The sequence below is a fragment of the Brachyhypopomus gauderio genome, unplaced genomic scaffold, assembly GCF_052324685.1.
Source record: "Brachyhypopomus gauderio isolate BG-103 unplaced genomic scaffold, BGAUD_0.2 sc150, whole genome shotgun sequence".
In the NCBI taxonomy this organism is placed as follows: Eukaryota; Metazoa; Chordata; class Actinopteri; order Gymnotiformes; family Hypopomidae; genus Brachyhypopomus; species Brachyhypopomus gauderio.
This window is the reverse complement of record NW_027506971.1, coordinates 160,411-179,088: the sequence shown is the minus strand read 5'-3', so window position 1 is coordinate 179,088 and position 18,678 is coordinate 160,411. Positions and strand designations below refer to the sequence as shown.

The window sequence follows — 18,678 nt, the reverse complement described above, 5'->3', positions numbered from 1 at the left end:
CTGGGGAAGTCCTGCAGTCACGCAGCAGCTGTTTTGTGGAAGGTAGGAATAAGCTAAGAACGTATTTGTTGTGAAACATTGAAAAACAATAAATTATATGTATAATATCTCATTTGTTGTTTATAGTTTTACTTTTACAAGTGAGTGCTCCTATTGTGCTTATAAAAAACTAAAAAGGTGTAAATTACTATTACTATTTCAGGTACAAAACGCAGTGGTCAGTGGAAAGACAGGGAGTACATGTACAGATGAACAGTGCAGGTGGAATGCAGGGACATCAAAGAACCTAAACCTGTGTGAGATTAACTTTAGACACCATAGAGCAGAGGAGACATATGACTGCAAGGACAGGACTAGAGAGTCTCAGTCACTCCCAAAAACACCACATCACCTGTCACACAAAGAGTTTAAAGAGAGTGTAGACACAGCTCCTAGCAGGCCACTCTTTCTTTTAAAGAATACTTTACTGGAGAAGTGTTACAGTGCCACTCCTTCAAAGGCACAACCTTGCAGGGAAACAAACACAGTAGATAAAAAAATCTTTATGGCACACCAAACTCACAGTAACTATCTAATTTGTGAAGCATGCAAGGCATTCTACCAGGCATACAGTATATTGAGGTTACTGATATAAAAGCAACTCAAATTGAATTTGAGACAAGAGAGCAAAGTGCATCTGATTTGTGGCACAGTGCAAGAAAACTCAGAATTACAGCTAGTTCTGCAAAAAAAAGTTCCAGTACATACTACCACAAAAAAAGACAAATTTCTATGTGAGCACATGTACCCTACCTTTAGAGGCAACTATGCAACCAATTATGGAAAAGAAAGTGAACTTGCAGCTTGCAAACAACAGAAAGACCAAGGCATAAATATTTCACACAGAGGGACTATTATAAGTCTCCAAGAACCTTGGCTCTCAGCAAGTCCAGATGGAGTCATTGACTCCAGTGTGCTTCTCGAGATAAAATGTCCTGTGCCAAACAAAAGCCACATGTCACTCATTGATCAGCTTACTCATAAATGCAGTGACCTCAAATTAGTGGATGAAAAGCTTCAGCTGCAGAAAACTGGTATCAGAGGAAACTACATGCAGCTACAACTTACAATGTTCTGCACATGTCTGAACACAGCCAGATTGTTCATCTGGACACCTAATGAGAATGTCATTCTTACAGTTGAGTTTGACAATGTGTATGTACAGGAGCATGTACAGCGTCTGAAAGGTTTTTACTTTTCATGTATGCTGCCTCACCTTGTAGATGAATTTGTTGGGGGACGGTTTACACTGAATAGCAGATATGTTGACATTATGAGAAAGGTATAGATTAAAAGTATAATGTGTGCTGTACAACAGAATCACATCTCTGAATGCATTTGAGCTGTGTAAATAAATTACATTCATTGTAATGTAAAGCATGTACAACATAGCACAGAAATACAATTTATTCAAATTGTCTTCATTGCAATAACAATACACTTCACAAGTTAGAGGTTATGTAAACAATTCATTACATATAACATGTTCAAAATATACCAATGGTTTCCATACGGCTATGATAATACTAAATATTTTACAAATACATTTATCTTCAGTAAATAATCAACTTTAGTGCACATTCTGTACAAACATTCAGAGTATGGAGCTAAAATTTCTCTTTGTGAAATCTTTAAATCTTTAACAGTATGTTAAAGATTTGTAGTTAAATGCATCACACACATTGTAAATTCATGTAAAGTCATGTATAACATTTGCTGATCAATTACACACTGGTAATGTATTAAATCCATGCATTGTTCCAAGATATCTTTCTCTAGACATTTATTTGTCTGTGTTTTGATAAAATATACTTCTCAAAAAGGAGAATCAGTGTCAGATCTGGTGCTTTGTATGACCACAACTTTTTAAATTTAATGTAGAATACATATAGTAGTGTTACTTTTACCCTTAAATAAAATTACTCAGAATCACGAATAAGTTCATCCCTTAGGTTCACAAGGGCAGCACATACTCTGAGAATTTTGTCTATCTTAGACGCCATGGTAATTGGTACAACCTGTGACAGAATTTTATATACTTTCAAACGTCAAATTGCTCTTTCCACATGGATTCTAACATTTGCAATTCTTCTAGTTGCAGTGACCTGTTCTTCAGTGAGCTGAGCTCCTTTTTTAGTGAATCATGGCATTACTAACTTTACTTTTCTTTCGAAGAGTACATCTCTTATTAAAAAGCCCCGGTCTGCCATTACTTCATCTCCAGCATTCAAGTAATCTAAAATCCCACAGTCCATTGTTATAAATTTATCACTGGATCTGCCACCATAAGCTGCAGAGATGAACATGATAAGTCCACATGGGGCAACTGCTACAAGATATTTTACTGTGTTGTGTGAATAGTAATGGCTATATGATTCACCCCTTGAATCCAAGTTTTTGGGTTTTTGTAGTAGGCTCTCGCTGCAGTCTAAAATGCATGTAATATTTGGAAATGTTTTAAATGCTGCTGGCATTGTTGCCTGTATAGTTTCCTTTGGAAGCCATGGAATAAGGGGTCGTAAGACCTCCTCCTATTTGTCAATCCAATATGAGATGATCTTACTTGCCATGCTCTGTGATACACAGAATTGCCTACTCAGGTCTCCTAACACACGGTTCAGTTTCAACTTCATAAGCGTCAATAGCAATTGGTCTCGTATGGGCATTTTAAAAGCACTGCTGCTAAACATTTCCAGTGTTGAAACAAGGGTGTCGAATGTTTGAAGTTTTAAGCCAGTGTACAGCAGGGAATCTGTGTCATTTTGTAACATGAAGTACCCAAAGTCATTACACTGTGTCATCTGGTCCCGCGTAGCCTTTTCCTTGACTGTCTTTGTGTAATCATGATCAAGCAGGGTGCAGTCTTCCCACTGTGTGTGAACAGAGTGGCACTGTGAGGCAGATGTACATTGAATGCTTGATAGTTCTATGTCAGAGGGTTCCAGGGGGAGGGCCACACTGCAATCTGATAAGACAAGTGTAAACACAAAGTAAATACAGGAAAGAAAATTATACATGTATATCTAAATAGCAAGAGGAGAATAATATCACATCACTTCTTAGATCCCTGCTAACAAATACAACATGTCCAACTCAAGCTGGTTAAGATGGTCAACTACCTTTTGATTTTGACCTGCATATGGTATGTTATTAGTTTGATGGCTTAGCTGGTCAAGAAGCATGACCAACTTGACCAAGCTAGATAACAATTATGACCGAGCTTAACCATGCTGGTAGACTAGTATGACCAGCAAAAGCATACTGGCCAACCAACATGACCAACATCTAATTCCACATACACTATGCTGGTAAAAAGCTGGTTAACCTGTTGCAAGACAGTGTTGTAAAACCACAGAAAGAGTTAATAAGAGTTCCGCACAAGAGAAAGAGTTAATCACACTCACGAGGATTACCGTCTGCATCTTCATTGAGGTTGGTAGTTGTAGATGCCGTTTGGCTCATGTGAACTAGCTTCCGTCGCTTCTTTTGGGGTGGTCTATCATAACCCAAATACAGCTCCGGGTCAGGATGTAGCTCTGTAGGCTTCTTTTCAATGAAGTGAAACAAGCAAACATATATCTTCTTTGGAGGGTATTTGAGTTTTAAAGCTGCAAGCCACGCTAGGCTCCTTCCCTTCGGCATGGAATGCAAAGCATAAGGAGCTGGACACAGACAGTGTTTACGAAGCTGGTGATGTTCAAAGCATGTATTTTCCAACAACAACTTCAACTTGTTGAGTTGTAATGGCACCCGACAACGGCACACGTCGAGCCTGAACTCATACTTGAAGCACGAAATCCAAGCTACTTTTATTCGTCTCAAAGCTCAGTCACTATCACCAGCAATGTTTTGGTTAGCGATGCTGAAACGCTAGCGAGAGCGGAACTAATGAACCGTAAACCGGAAATAGTGAGACGTCATGGCAACCCCCATTGGGATTCCAGGAATAACGTGGATACAGGACAGATGAAATTAAACACATTTCCGGAGTGTGGCAGCAACTCCGGCATTAAGTTAAACTATTACAGCCTAGCTAAAAAGGCAGAACCAGAAGGTAACATAGGCTTGGGGGCATTCTGAGACAATGGCATCCATCCACTGCCCTGTCAACAAACTTGAGTGATCACGAGCAGTGACAGGACGACAGCACCAGCGCCCCAGTCTACCATAAAACCCTTCGTCTATGAACCCCTGGATCTGTACCTTTATCTAAGGGGGGATGTTAATTATCAAATGCTAAACCAAATAGGTGGGTTTTCAACCTAGACTTAAAGATTGTGACTGTGTCAGAGTCCCGTGACGATTGAGTGTTAGTTGTGAGTCAAGCGAGCTGGTTTCAAAGAAAAACACAACAGCTACAGATTGGCAACATTTTGGATTTGTTTCAAATAAAAATGAGAGACCATTGGCGCATGCCCCCACGATTCTAATTCGATAATATGATTGGTTGATAAAACTGCCAATCTATAATAAAAGCTCTCAATGTAAAAGGGCCTTTCTCTCTTTTACCTAGAAACAACTGTGTGAAATATTCTGATTGATTGATTTTTTATTTCACCACTGAGGTTTTTTCCAGCACAAGTACGAAAAGTGGATTTGAAAGCCGATTTATAGGAAAAATACAAATTATTGGTGAAGTTTTATTAACATATATTACATATAATAGATAAAGCATCCTTTTTAAGATCAATTAAGTTTCAGAGAAGTCGTTTAAGTCCCTGACGGTTCGCCAATGGTTTAATGTTAATTCACCACATATTACATATGTTATATATGTTACATTTACATTTACATTTATGGCATTTAGCAGACGCTCTTATCCAGAGCGACTTACAAAAGTGCTACGTAGTTGCTTGGAATCTCCAAGGTAGAATAGATAGTCCTGAACACAAGGTACTCTAAGTTGGAAAAACCACTAGACGAAAGTCAAATGATACCTAACAATTATACCTGAATATACACATCACCTGAGGAAAGACAGTAAACAATTCCTATAACCCAATTATGCACAATACCTGAGAAAAAGACAGTAAGCAATACCTGTGACTAACACCTGAGGAAAGAGATGATGAAGTACAATAGACAAAGCATAATTATGCAAAGTGCACTTGAAAGACGTGGGTCTTCAGTCGGCGTCTGAAGACAGCAAGTGACTCCGATGTTCGGACACACAAGGGAAGTTCATTCCACCACCTTGGAGCCAGGACAGAGAAAAGTCTGGATGCTTGTCTCTCATGTGTCCTGGATGATGGAGGGTCAAGACGAGACATACTTGAGGCGCGGAGGGCTCTAGGTATGCATCTGGGTTTTACCATGGCCATCAAGTAAAGAGGAGCTGGACCATTCTTTGCTTTGTAGGCCAGCACCAGGGTTTTATATTTGATGCGGGCAGCTACCGGAAGCCAGTGGAGGGAGCACAGCAAGGGAGTGACATGGATGAACTTGGGAAGGTTGAAGACCAGCCGAGCTGCAGCATTCTGGATCAGTTGCAGGGGTTTGATGGCATGCATAGGAAGACCAGCCAGTAGGGATTTGCAGTAGTCCAGTCTTGAGATAACAAGGGACTGGACAAGGACCTGAGTGGTACATATATTATATTACATGTTTTTTGCCGCCTTTCTTCCTCCACTTTTCTCCTTTTACTACCCTGGGCACCAGAGGACTTCTGCCTTTTTGATGTCTTTACGAGGAGATGTCACTCACTCTGTGGTGTACAGAGAAACAGAAACGAGGTGCGCAGAGCGCGGGGGAGGGTGGGTTGGCGCGCGGGTGATAGGTGGTGTGTTATAAGAATTATTAATTTGACTAATGTTATTAAATAATGAAATTATGATTATGTGGACTTTGCTTGTTTTCACATTTATTAATTGTTCATTTGTTAAAAAAAAAAAAACATGCACGCGAGCGTCCCCCCGGACAGACGGCGCCCCTAGCATTTGCCTATGTCGCCTAATGGAAGGGCCGGCCCTGGTGGTCAGCTCACATTTTCACTTACTCTTGGCAATATCATCCGTTCTTTCAATCTTAATTATCACTTTTACGCCGATGACACTCAGATCTACCTTGATTTTAAACCAATGGATTCCTTCCCTCCTTCCACACTGCTGTCCTGTATACAGGAAATAACACACTGGCTTAGCTGCAATTTCCTCAAACTAAACGCATCTAAAACAGAACTCATAGTTATCGGCACCAAGTCAGCCATCTCTGTCTTTCCTGAGGGCAGCCTAAATGTTGATGACACCTCTGTTAGCCAGTCGGCTACTGTGCGTAATTTAGGTGTTCTGTTTGACTCCTGCCTCATGTTTGTACCTCACATCAAATCTGTAAGTCTGCCTTTCTCCACCTCCAGAACATAGCGCGGCTTCGGCCCATACTTTCACCTACAGCTGCCGAAACCCTGGTTCATGCTTTCATCACAACTAAATTGGATTATTGTAACTCACTGCTCTATGGTCTACCTGCAAAAACACTTCGCCCTCTTCAGTACATCCAAAATTCTGCAGCCAGAGTCCTTGTCTCAGCTAAAAAATTTGAACATATCACTTCAATCCTCCATAAACTTCACTGGCTCCCGGTTTCAGAACGCATCCGCTACAAAATTCTCTTAATGACTTTTAAAGCCCTCCATGGCCTCACACCTGTTTACCTCTCACACCTGTAGCACCCTCACGTTCCATCGCGTCAACTCAGGTCCTCTAACTCAGGTCTATTAACCATCCCAACACACAGACTCTCCACTATGAGTGGCAGATCTTTCAGTGTTGCTGCCCCCACTCTGGAACTCTCTACCTTCCTCTCTTCGCTCCTCTGCCTCTCTTCCTATTTTCAAAGCTCAGCTAAAGACCTTCCTATTCTCTCACTACTTCCACTCTCGCTGATACTCCCAACTCTTCTCTCTCATGTTTGACTATGTTTATGTAAAGTGACCTTGGGTTTGTGAAAGGCGCTATAAAAAATAAACTTATTATTATTATTATTATTATTATTATTAATAAAAACAAGGCCCGTCAGGACTTCAAACTACCAACAAAGGTACTACCAAACTTCTACACCTGCACCATTGAATCAATCATAACGGGAAACATCACAACCTGGTTTGGAAACTGCACCAAGCAGGATAGGCAGGCTCTTCAGAGGGTGGTGCGTTCAGCTGAGCGCACAATCCGGACTGAGCTTCCTGACCTGCAGTCCATATACAAGAGACGGTGCTGGACAAGAGCCAGGAAGATAGTAAAGGACCCCAGTCACCCCAGTAACGGACTGTTTTCCCTGTTACATTCTGGGAAGCGCTTTCGCGCCCCAAAAGTCAAGACAGAGAGGATGAGAAGAAGCTTTTTCCCACAAGCCATTTGAATCCTCAACGAACATGGTTTTTAATGCAACTGCACAAAAACAGTCACTTCACACACCTCGTCACCTTAAACTCGCCACTTTAAACCTTGAAACCTTGTCACTTTAAGTAATTTCACCTAAATGGCTCTTTTGTAACTGTCTTATTATTATTATGACTATTTTGTTTTTTTTTATATTTCTATATTCTATTTTTGTCCATTTATCATAGTTTAATTTAAGGTGGAGCAGTCACCAAAGCATTTCACTGCCTGTCGTACTGTGTATGACCATGTATGTGACAAATAAACCTTGATTTGATTTGATTTGAAATATTCTTGTAACAAAACCAGTAAAAAGGAATGAATCCTACCTGGGATCCTGTGAGCATTCCATGCCCCTACAACATTAGTGATACCAATCCTGGCTATCTGGCATGTCAAGTTTGACACACAGTACTTGGATGTGCTGTCCTCCATGTCCAGTTCCTCCATGTCCACCAGCTGTACCAAAGCTGTCTTCAGAGGATAGTTGACTCGGGCATTTACCTCTGACCACATTCTCTCAATCACATGGTTCTGTGCATATTTAAAAATGGCATGATTAGGCTTGTTCTCATCTGAAATAAACTAGTTTACAAAAGAAAGTTAATCAAAAAAAGTAAATATTTAAATATTGTTACCCTTGTACAGTGATGTCAGTAACGCGTTACTAAGTTAGTTACTTAGTAACGCGTTACTATAATCTTACCACTTTTTTCGGTAACGAGTAATATAACACGCTACTATTTCCAGTCCAGTAATCAGATTAAAGTTACTTATCCAAGTAACTGTGCGTTACTATTTTTATTTTCCCTAGTAAAAATATATATTTTTGCTTACTTCTTGGCTCAGTTCTACTTTTGTGTCTGACCGTAGCGCTCGACTCCGCACGCTGCGCGCGACTCTGTGAGAGCGCGAGCACGTTTTACAAGTCATTTTTTGCAGTGTCCTCCCGTAACGATACGTGGTAGTATAAAGAAACACCCCTCAAAAACAGGGGAAGGAACATTTACCTGACCAATTTTAATGTTGCTTTGTGTTTCAGGTTTGAAAAGTGCTGGAATTTTGACTAACGTTGCCTACTTTAAAATGCTTGGAAATTGTAATGGTATTTCGTTTCACAACAAATAGCTGTCTGACTGAACAGTTCGCTTGTATTACATTTACAAATAAATTAACAAATAATACCGCACAGCTACACAAACGTAATGTCAGGAGATACTGTAGCGACTACTACTCCTCACGGTGAATACCCTAACAGTGTGACGCCGGAGGCGTCGGGACAGAGGCAGCCGGAGACGGGGGTTGAACAGAAGGATGTTTATTGTCCATGGCAACCAAACAGTAAAGCTCTTAGCGCACACACTATAAGTGATGCAAGGCAAAGCTCGTAGCGCACACCAGTAAAGCTCTTAGCGCACACACTATAAGTGATGCAAGGTAAAGCTCGTAGCACACACTAGTAAGGCTCGTAACGCTCACACTGCAAGTGATGCAAAGCAAAGCTCATAGCGCACGCAGGTAGGGAACGCAGTGACTGACACGCAGAGACCAGAGACACTCATGAAGCGGCAATGTGCAGCACTGGACCAGACGACCTGCGGGCTTAAGAAGTGCAAAGTAAACAAGAAACAGGTGCTCAGTATGATGGTGATTGCGACTGTGGGAGTGGCTGCGTGCGCGGGGGTGTGTGCTGGGATCGGCTGCTGGCCGGGATGCGCGCCCTCTGGTGGCGACCCGGCCCCCTCACCGTGACAAACGGACACTTGGCCACTCAACACTAGAAGTCCCTGAAATTTCAAACACCCCCCTGAAGTCCCTAAAGAGGGTCCAAAGAACCTTAGTCCAAACTGACACCTCTGGTGGCTCCAATTAACGTCCATTCATTTGCAAAAGTGCCCATTGCCTGAGGAATCAGCAGGGGGGGAGAAGAGCTGAACTTGCCTCCAGTGTTATGTAAATGAGGCGTGTGTCAGGTATGGGTGGTTGCTGCTGAAAGCTTGCACCTCCTTGGCTGCCATATGAGACTGTGCAAGATCTCTTGCAAGAAGTCTCCTCATCTACAGAACCATATGTTTGAGATTTGATTTGTGAAAGGTTGAAATAATGTGAAATTGACACAAACATTTGAATTATAATGGCATATAAGTGGCATATTGATTAGTCAAAATGGCTCTGATATTTTTAACCTTATTTTAAGTAGTTTTGTCTTTTGAAAAACTGCTAATAGGTAAAAATGTTTTTACATAAATGTATACAAAAAACCCTCAGCTACTTGAAATAGAATAATATTATTGAGCAATTTTAACTTTTAAACTTTTTTTTTAAGATCAAGATTTTGCAGTGTGTCTCTTCCAAATACAGCCATAACCAGCAAACAAAAATAGGAAATTTAGGAAATCTTACCAAAAGAGATATCACTACTACAGATTTTCACTACTCTCTGAAAACTAACAATGTGTTGTGTGTGACGTTTGTGACCCTAGGCTTGAAAATTGCTTCATATGGGCTTTTCAAACTTTTTTTTTGGCCCACCTCCACCCTTTCACCTTTGGAGGACAACTTTGTTTTCATGTAAGGATCAAAAGAAAACAATTCTGTATAATACAGTACAATAGTGATAAAAACAATTGGGGTTAGGTGAACCATACAGGACAGGAGAGAAAAGAGGGGGGGAGAAACTAAAAAGGGAAAAGACAGAAGAGCATAAAAAACAGCTCAAATGATTCACCAACTGCTGCTACTAAATGAAGAGCAGAAAGTAAGACATACAGCACAAATGACTGATGTATGTGTGTGTGAGTGTGTGTGTTTATGTAAGTGCAACATAGGATAAATGTACAGAATGTACTTATTAGCAAGGCCCCAGAGGCCAGAGGCAGGCAGAGAAAGACCAGGGAACCCCACCCGCCCACGGCCCCTCCAGGATCATGTCCAAAGCCTGCTGTGTACTGGAAACCTTTGCTATCCTTGCTTCTCAGTCAACAGAGTAAGTGAAATGTGTGGTGACATGAATTTTCATCCACATGTAGGTGGCTACAGTCATCTTTCTCTTTATTATAAAACTGACACAGACATTATTTGAACTATAATTCCAAAACATCTCAAGTCTGCCTCCTTTGTACTAATTTTGGATTTTTTTTCTCACTGCAAAAGGTGACATGATTATTGGTCAAAATAGCTAAAGTTCAGATTTCTCTGAAAGGGTCTTTTCTTCTCCGTCTGAGTCAATGGATCAACATAGCTCACACTATCACCCATCCCCCCGTCTACCTAGAAGTGGCTGCATGACAAAGGATGGCCTCATGGCCTCATGATCCAAATTACCTCAGCACTGGCTTTTGGCAGGCTCAGGTAGAAATGTAGTAATGTTAGTAATGTTTTTCTTCTAAAAAAGATAAGTGGGTTCAAAATAACAATTTTTGAAAAAAATTACCAAATTAATTGTGTTGATCCACCTCAAAAAAGGTCATGCAAAAGTCTGTAAGCTGGTCCTGAGTGTGTCTGCCCATCCCCCAGCTGCATTGTTGTGCAGGGGACATGCATAAGGTGAGAGAGGCAGTCAGAGGGCCTGGCTGAGAGCAGAAGCTACAGAGGACATGATGTAAGTTTAGAAATATATACAATAAAGTTGAAATGTTCTCACCAGAGCACTCACACACAATTATCCACTCAGTCTGCCACTCCCTCATTTGGGGAGTAAGCTACACTATTGTGGCTATTCCCCACTTTAGACAATTTTTAATCATGGAGGGGTCTGAAATTTTCGTCTTAGGTGCATGTCCTCACTGTATTGGAATATTTTATTGTCTAAGTGAAAGAGAAACAAAATGGGGTCACTAAAGTGGGAATAGCCACAATACTGTAGCTTTCTCCCCAAATGAGGGACTGGCAGACTGGGTAGATAGTTGTATGTGAATGCTCTGATGAGAACACTCATGAACAATTGTGCAAATGTGAGATGTGTCGACTGCTACAGATACACGTGTGGCAAATGTACCAGGGAGATACCCTGGCAGTGCCAGGCATGTTCTGACAGACTGCTGAGTGACTGCTGAAGTGCCACTCACACACACACACACACACACACACACACACACACACACACACACACACACACACACACACACACACACACACACACACACACACACACACACACACACACACACACAGCCCTGCACTGCAGCCTATTGTAAATATGTGTGGAATTGTTTTATTCCTTGTATTTTTTGTATAATTTTATGGCAATAATAAAAAGCATGGAACATAAAAAAGCATGGAAACATAACAGTTGTTCTTTTGTATGTTTCTTATGCTGAAATTTCAGTCCTCCTGACTTAGACACAAATGCTTCTGGTCATTACTCACATGTACCTGGCTATAAAATTTCTAATTTTCTATTTAAAATATAAAAAAATAATTTATTGTTTGTGCTTTGTTGCTCAGATAAAACTAAACTAAATACAATATATATAACCTTTATATTATAAAATACAATAAACTGAATAGAACTAACTAGAAACTAAATGGCTAAACTCAATGGAAAACAACAATTAGTTGTGAGCTGAAGCATGCCCCCTCCTGTGGTGCGCCAATAATGGCCTTATTTACAGAACAAAAGTGCCTGCTCGCAGCTGATAATAGGGTGTTAGCTAAAATCCTTCAGCTCTCTCGACCCTTCTCTGGGTTCCGATGGTAGAAGTGTTGAAAGACCCTTCTCTGGGACTTCTAGTGTCAAGGAGTCTGGCCCTTTAAGTGACACTGGGGGCGGGGCCTGCGCGCGCCAGGGTTGCGTTATCAATAAAATTTCCCTCCTCTGGATTTTTGGATTAAGCAGTTTCTGACTCGGTTACCGAACCTGCTTCAATACATTGTTACTGTTAAAAATGCACTTCCAATAAAGTGAGTATTGGAAAAATTCATTTTGCTGCTGAATGTAACTACTAAAGTAACTTGTAATCTAATGTAGTTACTTTTAAAATCAAGTAATCAGTAACGTAACTAAGTTACTTTTAAAAGGAGTAATCAGTAATCAGTAATCGGATTACTTTTTCAAGGTAACTAAGCCATCACTGCCCTTGTAGAAGGTGTCTGAATGTAGGGCTGCCTCTGACAGTTGTATCTGTATTCTGCCAGCCTTTCCTGGATGAACAGTGCCAGGTAAAACTCCTTCCCACAGTCAACTCTGACCTGATCCCACAGTCCACAGGAAAGCATAGCAGATCTGAAAATAAAACACGCAAACTTAAACCCTTTAAATATAACAAGCATCCCAGCTACTCTTAAAGTAACGATAAAAAAGTATTTAGTTAAAACTGAACAATAACAGACTGAGGGATAAATTAATACTAGTAGCACTAGTCAGGTTATTTTACCTGTACACATCCTCATAAAAGATGATGTTGTTTTTTACCGGCATGGTGGAATGACTGAAATTGCTGAAACCATCAATAGCCATGACATGGGTCACTCCAAACATAACGGGGCGGTTTCCCAGACAGGGTTTAACTTAAGCCAGGACCAGGCCTTAATCTGGAGTAGTTAATCATGTCTTTAAAAAGGGCTTTCTGAAACACAGATTAACTACTGATTACTAACACCTGGACTATGGAGTCCTGAATTAAAGTAAACAAGCTTGATTTAAAACCACCTGTGATAGTCTGCATTAGCTGGAGCAAAGTTGCCTATAAAACATGGAATGGACCTAGAAATGTGTAAAATAGCATTGAACTGGAGAGTCAGATACAAGTAAAACCATGGCTGCAGAGAAGAGACTCTGATCAAAAAACTTTAGTGAGCATGAGAAAACTCTGTTAAAGCAAATAGTTTCAAGACACCCGGTTATTGAAGATAAACAACACACATCAGCTGCGGAATCAAAGAAAAGGAATGCCTGGAAATCTATTTGCAATGAATTTAATGCAAATGAACACACATCTACAAGAACATTACAACAACTCCAAGTAAGAATAATTGGCTTTATTAGGTTTCTCTTTTGTGAAATGAGTGAGTTGACATAAGTTACTTTATACAGGTTTTGTGGAAGAATATAAAAATAAGCCTCAAAAAGACTGCTGCTGAAGCCCGAAGAGAGAGGTTTAAGACTGGTGGGGGGGCTGCACATAAAGATCCTGACCAGGTGGATGAGTTACTGACAGGAATAATGAAGAGTCAGCAACCTTTGGAGAACATACCAGATGATGACCATTTAGACAGTTCAGATGATGGATCTCAGGCACCTACTTTGGGTAAATTAATTCAGTTCATCTTGTCTTTTAACATTTAAAACTGTATTTGTGTCAGTGTCATGTAATCTGCATTTATCTGAACTGTTCTGGTTTCAAGGAGAAGGTCACATGGACAGAACTGAAGTGGAGTTGCAAAGTAGTTTACCCTCCACATCCTCAACAACATGTGTGGCAGCGTAGGCCTACTGGTCAGTACAACAAAAGACTCACTATCCATGAACGGCTGGCAAATGAATTTCATGAACATAAGTTAAATTATCTTAAGGAGGAGCATGAAATGAAAATGAAGATCCTACAAGTAGAACTGGAAATGAAGATGAAGAGAGACATGCAAGTGTCTCAAATGCCACAGTAGTACATAAATCTATAAAATAAATATGTTGGATGTAATGGTTATTTCTGTAATGCACCAAACAAAATGTACACATTTACTTTGAAATAAAAATGTATTAACTCATTACATGTGAAATGTATATAATTTGAGCAGAAGTTAAAAAAAAGGATAATGTTGAGAATATCTACTTAAAGTGGCACAGTGCAAATGCATCTCTGTATGCAAGTCCTTCTCTGGCGTCTGCTGGAAATGGTGGTACATCTGGATTGTCATCCTCTTCAATTGGAGGATCAGGGCATCCACGCAGTTTCAGGTAGTTGTGTAGAACAGCTGTTGCAATGATGACAATGCAGCATCTTCTTGGCTTGAACCTGAGTGTTTTTCGAAGGCACTGAAAACGACTCTTCCAAATTCCAAACATGCGCTCTATTAGACCCCTAGTGCGCATGTGAGCCTGGTTGTAGCGCCACTGCTCAGCTGTTGCTGGATGCAAGTATGGCGTAAACAAAAAATTGTTCTGGGCGTACCCACTGTCACCAAGCAATATTCCGTTGTGTACTCCTCTTTCAAATTGAGCATACAGAGATGAGTTAAGAAAAATACGGGAATCATGAGTAGCACCTTTCCAACGTGCAACAATGTTTGAAAACAGTAATTGGGGAGTGCATACACCTTGGACATTTATGGAAAACCAATTCTTGCGGTTCCTGTATTCCTCAGCATCTGGAGTAGATGGGCATTTTATGGGAATATGGGTTCCATCTATGCAGCCTATGACTCCTGGAAAGTGCCCATATTCATAGAAATGTACTTTGTGGTTTACCTGGGTTGTAGCACCATTGTCATGGTGACCGGTGTCGACCAGAGGAGGATGGATTCCCCCCCTGAGTCTTGGTTCCTCTCAAGGTTTCTTCCTCATGCAAAAAACTAGGGAGTTTTTCCTTGCCACTGTCGCCTTTGGCTTGCTCACTGGGGGCTAGGACTCGGCACTTGTAAAGCTGCTTTGTGACAACAACTGTTGTAAAAAGCGCTATATAAATAAATTTGATTGATTGATTGATAGCATCAGGGAAATTTATGTACTGTCCTCTTAGGTCACAAATGGCTCTGCATACTCTGTGAATGACTTTACATACTGTTGGTTCACTAACACCAACTAAATCCCCAGTTTCTCGATGAAAGGTGCCACATGCCAAGAACCTTAAAGTCAAGAGCACTTGGAGACGAACAGGTAAAGGCCGTCCTCGCTGAGTCACAGATGAAAGCTTGTGTTCCAACAATGAGATAATCTCCATGGCATCTATTTTATACATTCTAAAACGATCTCTGAAACTAATGTCATCAATATGTTGAAATGGGTCACTTCTGTCAGCAAGAACATATCTAGCTGGTGGTACTCTTTGGTCTTCATTGACATAGTCCAAGTAATCCATGTGTCTTCTTTGACAAACAACATTAATCTGAAGTTAAACATGCCTCCTGTCAGGTTTAATTTAAACCTCAATTTAGTCCTGCATTAGCACTAATCTTCCTTCAAGAAATGAGATTACATAATTCAGAATTAGACTAAATGTAGGACTATTTTGAGCCATGACTGAGAAAGCATATTTCTGTTACTCTGAGTTAAAAGGCCAATTTAGTCTAGGACTAGGCTTAATCTCTGTCTGGGAAACCGCCCCAACAAGTTTTTCATTTTGATCTAAGTGGAGCTTATGACCCATGTATTCTGCATTGTAGAGTATGGGGTTCAGATTTCGGGCACCCTAAAATAAAACAATAAATGCTCAATATATTTGCAAGATTAGATTCTCAACACCAGTGCTCTACTGGAAAACTGGTATTTAACATTACCTGCTGTCTTGCCGCATGATAAGGTTGATAAATACTTCTCAACACTTTGCCCACTCTGCCTTCAGAAGCTTTAATGCCTTTTGCAGAAAGATATCCAGTTATTTTTCGACCAAAAGATGATCCAGTAAAGAAGGGGGGGGGGGGGGGGGGGCAGACTCCACAGGCCACTACATGCTTGGAGAAAAAAATTAGAAGCTTGTTATGTTTGCAATCTCCAACATAGTGACTTAAAAAAAGGTTTCAGCACAGAAGCTGACAGTTTATTCATAGAGGCACTATAGGGAAGTGTACTGGTAAAAATGACTTTACATTTCCAGTGGAATGTATGGAGAAGCAAGACTGTTAATACTTATCATGATAATAATGTGACTAGCAAAATATATTATTTGGATAAATTATGTGTATAGTCCTTCCATACATTTTTATCCACATATCCAGTTCAACGTGGGAGACTCTCACCCTCACCCTCTGGCAGCTGGAGCTTATCCTAGCTGCCCGAGGGTAAGAGGTGGGTTACAGTCTGGACAGGTCGTCTCGCAGGGCTAACAGTAGAATGAAATGGGCCACTCAATTAAATCTGCAAATTGTAGCATGTCTGGCTTCCATTAGCTTGTAGTCAGCTTTTTAGCTATATTAATGTAGCCATTGCATATTTCACAAAAAACATTCATCATAAAAAAATATAACAATGAAAAGCTTACCTCAGCAATACCTTCAGCGACTTCCACTTCAAGCCTAGCTGTCTGAACAAAATTGTGTGAGCAGCCCCTGCTCAACACACCATCTCCGCACATTCCTCTCAGAAAAACCCCGTCTTGTTCCAAAGTGGGTGCATAACACTGATGCGATATCCCTACAGCACTTGCCATTTATTCTGCTTTCTGCAATAAAATCTGCATATTCCTGCAAAGACATGTCTTCTTAGATGTATGTGTGAATCATCGCTCTGAATCAAATCAAATGTACCGCCAATGTCTGTGTGTGCCACGAGAGTTCGATCATTTCCGGGTCAAGATACAAAAAAAATAAAAAGTCACCACAAAATGAGAAATCAGATTTCCACACCGGATTTTTAAAATCCATTTTTTAATTTTAATCAGAAAACAAAAATCGGGAAATGGCTCGTTTTCTGTTTTATAATTTATAAACGAAAGATGGGAAGCGAGGCGTTTTCCGTCTTTCGCTTTCTGATTCCTAAAACGAAAATCTGTTGGCTGCGAAGTACATGGACTTTGCTGCCTGGTATGAAGAGCATCTAAGATCTTTTCAGCTGGAGGACACTGGCAAAATGACTCTTTTGGAGCAGCAGAAACTTGGTGACAGGTACCCCTTGGTTGCATACAGTGTGGGAGGAAAACGCTTGGTTACACTGAAACGTCACATTTGTTTTGCATTTTAGGTAATAAACAATAGTATTGTTTACATTTCATGACACGTATACTGCACATTACTCTGGTAATATACAATCTGGTAATACAATTATTTAAATATTAAAATTGCATTATAAAAATTATAAAGGCATTTAGAGAAAGTCAAGAAATATAATTTGAGATAACAATAAAACATTTTTAAAGCATTAGTTCATTGTAATAAAACACAAAAATCTAATTATTCTAATTTAATAATTGCAGTCTCTTCCTTAAATTTTGCATTGCATGTCTGGTCATGTCTGTTGGTTTCTGCTTGTGATGCTTTTGAACTTGTGTATATTTACAGAGATGGAGGCAAAACTCAGAGTAATAATTGATGATCGTATTGAAAAATTGGTTCTTCCATCGGGAATCCCGCACAATGTGGAGGAGCTACAAGCTGTAGTAAAGGAGACCTTTGGAATTTCTGAGGACTTCAGTCTTCAGTATCTGGACTACTTTACCCTGAATAAAAGTGATCAAATTAAACAAAGACAAAGGTTGTTCGCACTGCCCCAATTCTTCTTAACTTGTATCCAGTTGATGAACGTTTTGGCAGTACCTCTGGTCAACCATCAACTGACTGTTAGATTGCATCTTGTGAAGAGTCGACTGCATCATATGCAAAGCCATCTGGTGAATCCACTTCTTCCTATGACACCATTATTCTTTCTAGGCGAAGTTCCAAAGAACACTGTCAACCATGGCCAAAGCAGTTCCCCATTCCACAGATTGCATATGAAACTGAGATGTACCATGAAAGAGCCCTTGAAGATTACAAGAAGAACGGAACACTTCTAACTACCTCAAAGGTCAAGACAGACATACTAGAGAAATATGCTGTATAAACTATATATTCATAAACAGCCTATTCGTCAAGTGCACATATCGGTAGGGCTGTCGCGATAACCGCAATATAGCAATACCGCGCTATTGACGAGAAAATCGCAACGTACGGGAATTAACCGCAAAACCGCAATATTGGTGTTTTTTTCCCATGCGAGGGGAAAGTGCCTGTGCAAGAGTTAAAGTCATTTTCCCATCAACCCCCTGTTATCATCCGGTGCGGCTGATCAACAATCCGTCTCCTTTTTTCAAAGATGGAAACTACGGCAGATTCTCTGGTAAAAAAACAAAACGCGACGTCGCCGGTTTGGGAGCATTTCGGGTTCAAGCCAAATCCACGCAGATCCACTCGCCTGGTGGCGCGTCAATGAGGCTAGATTTCCTCTGCTCTCCAAACTCGCCCGCAAGTACATGTGCATTTGTGCAACAAGCACACCATCAGAGCGAGTTTTTAGTACTGCCGGGAATATTGTTAGCTCTTTCCGCTCCTTAAACACATATTTAACTGCTCTTAAAACTGTGTCTTCTTTGCAATTTAAAAACAATAAGAACCCCTTTACAATAAAAATAATAAT

At 40.4% G+C, this 18,678-nt stretch overlaps 1 pseudogene; it reads right to left on the bottom strand.

The window, feature by feature from the left end:
- Positions 1-353: 353 nt before the first annotated feature.
- On the bottom strand, positions 354-16,763 carry LOC143500439 (uncharacterized; annotated as a pseudogene).
- Positions 16,764-18,678: the final 1,915 nt, after the last annotated feature.